Here is a 3090-nt window from a genome sequence, read left to right as displayed (position 1 = left end):
TGTTGAAGTACAGCTTCTACCAGCAGACAGAGACTGAACCCGTCTGATCTTCATGGGAGGAGAGCGAGGAGGAAACCCGGAAACCCTGAAAGACCAAGACCAGGACTTTTTTTTTTAACATTTAATGTTTTATTGTTTTTCCCAAATTAAAGCACAGAGAAGCAGGAAATAAATAAATAAATAAATACATAAATATTATTCTATTTATTTATTTCCCGCTCCTCTATGCTTTAAGACACAGTAAGGAGTGTCTTAAAGCACAGATTTGGTCATATATGATTTGGTCATATACGTCTCTAAGAAAATCAATGGCTGCAGACCACTGTTCAGGAGTGGCTGTGGTGTGAAATGTAGCCTGGCAGTGGATGGAGGTCCTGGCCCAGTTCATTGGAAGATGCTGATAGAAAACATGCATGAGCCTATTGGTCACACCTTAAACACAAGAACCTCAGACCAGCTGTGAAGCATGGAGGTGTAGATGTCCTGGTCTTGGGCTGGAGAGCTCTCCATCCCAGAATCCAGTATGAATTCTCTGTTGTATCAGTGGGGACGTGAGGAAAAACACAAGGCGGAAGCTGAAACATCTCCCAGCTGAGAGAATTCTGCATGGAGGAGTGGGAAAACCTTCCTCCCAGTCCATGTCAGAGGCTGGGGGTCAGATTACCTCCATCTCCATCAGTATCTTCACAGAAACACAGAGGGGCTTAATGCGGTGTTCTCATGGAGCTCCAGTGCTGAGTGGTGCTACATTAGCCTCGTAGCTCCAGTGTAAAGCTTGAGAATCTGGAAAGCTTTGCAGTATCAGGAGATCAGGACGGAGAACCGGTACATTCCCTCAGTTCGGGAAGACGCTGTTCTCTATCTGAAATCACTCAGCAGCAGCAGCCAGGTGACAAAGTGTTAAAGGGCTCAGGGGTGCTCATAGTTTACGGCTCCACTCATAGCGGTTCCTGCTGCAGCGTGGGCGACAGAGGAGGGCAACACACTTACACACACACACTTACACACACTTACACACACTTACACACACACAGCCTTTGTGTGTGCCTGTGAAACCACACGGCAGCGTGGCGCAGTGACCGGGTTCACAGCAGCATTACAGAATCCGAAACAACAAACAACAATCGCAACCCAACACCTCCCACGAGGAGAGAGTGAACAACCCGGCGAAACTGAGAGCGACACGCCAGCAGAGATTTTCCCCTTTCTCAACCGACTGCTGAAGAAAGAAATCGAAATACCCCCCCGCCCACACCCCCGCCACCGCCGCGTGCTAATTCGGCTCTAATTTCACACTCACGGCCATTTAAACCCTGCAGGATCACTGAGAGCCGGAGCAGGACTCTTATTCTGGCGGTGCTCGGCTTTAGATTCTTGCCGTATGATTAACATGTTTTTGAACTATCCGCTAATTCTAACAGCTGATTCTAACTCTGTTTGCAATGCTAATGCTAATGCTATTGCTAATGCTGTAGGCCTCTGTAGTCACCGTCATGCCCATATTAGGAGCTCCGGGTCTGGGCTGGAATTCCCTCTCTGACAGAAATGTAGATAACACTAATGTAGCTAAGAAGCAATGAAAGCTTATAACCCCCCAATTAGCACTGGAGCTATGAGGCTAATGTAACTAACAAGCAATGAAAGCTTATAACCCCCCAGTTAGCACTGGAGCTATGAGGCTAATATAGCTAATAAGCAATGGAAGCTAATACCCCATATATTAGCACTGGAGCTATGAGGCTAATATAGCTAATAAGCTGTGGAAGTTAATACCCCATCGATTAGCACGGGAGCTGCAGGGCTGTTATATATCCTTTATAAAAGGAATTATGGGTAATATCATTAGGCTTTTTTCAGATGATTTTTATGATTAATGTCAGTTAAATAACCGCTATACTGTAAAATCAGTGACCGTATAAATCTTCACCCTCTTTAAAGTGGCTGAGCGAATCCAGCAGAGCTCCAGCAGGCAGGTGGCGCTGGTAGGCTCACAGTCAGTGGAATGGAGATCACCTGGGTGCAGGGAGTGATCTCAGGTGACTGTAGTATAAACACACCTGTCTGGAAGCTCCAGCCTCTGGTTAATCAGACATCCTGACTCCAGCTGAGGACAGAAGACCCTCCTCACAGCTCGGAGAGGAGCTCACTGAGGAGGACCGGCCTCAGAAGATTTCCACACAGCTCGGAGAGGACCTCACTGAGGAGGACCGGCCTCAGAAGACCCTCCTCACAGCTCAGAGAGGAGCTCACTGAGGAGGACCGGCCTCAGAAGACCCTCCTCACAGCTCAGAGAGGAGCTCACTGAGGAGGACCAGCCTCAGAACATCTCCACACAGCTCAGAGAGGATCTCACTGAGGAGGACCAGCCTCAGAAGACCCTCCACACAGCTCAGAGAGGAGCTCACTGAGGAGGACCAGCCTCAGAACATCTCCACACAGCTCAGAGAGGAGCTCACTGAGGAGGACCGGCCTCAGAACATCTCCACACAGCTCAGAGAGGAGCTCACTGAGGAGGACCGGCCTCAGAAGACCCTCCTCACAGCTCGGAGAGGAGCTCACTGAGGAGGACCGACCTCATAAGACCCTCCACACAGCTCGGAGAGGAGCTCACTGACGAGGACCGGCCTCAGAAGACCCTCCACACAGCTCGGAGAGGAGCTCACTGAGGAGGACCGGCCTCAGAAGACCCTCCACACAGCTCGGAGAGGAGCTCACTGAGGAGGACCGGCCTCAGAAGACCCTCCACACAGCTCAGAGAGGAGCTCACTGAGGAGGACCGGCCTCAGAAGACCCTCCACACAGCTCAGAGAGGAGCTCACTGAGGAGGACCGGCCTCAGAAGACCCTCCACACAGCTCAGAGAGGAGCTCACTGAGGAGGACCGGCCTCAGAAGACCCTCCTCACAGCTCGGAGAGGAGCTCACTGAGGAGGACCGACCTCATAAGACCCTCCACACAGCTCGGAGAGGAGCTCACTGACGAGGACCGGCCTCAGAAGACCCTCCACACAGCTCGGAGAGGAGCTCACTGAGGAGGACCGGCCTCAGAAGACCCTCCACACAGCTCGGAGAGGAGCTCACTGAGGAGGACC

The sequence above is a fragment of the Salminus brasiliensis genome, chromosome 1 (genome assembly GCF_030463535.1).
Source record: "Salminus brasiliensis chromosome 1, fSalBra1.hap2, whole genome shotgun sequence".
NCBI classification, from domain to species: Eukaryota; Metazoa; Chordata; class Actinopteri; order Characiformes; family Bryconidae; genus Salminus; species Salminus brasiliensis.
This window is presented reverse-complemented; position numbering follows the sequence as displayed.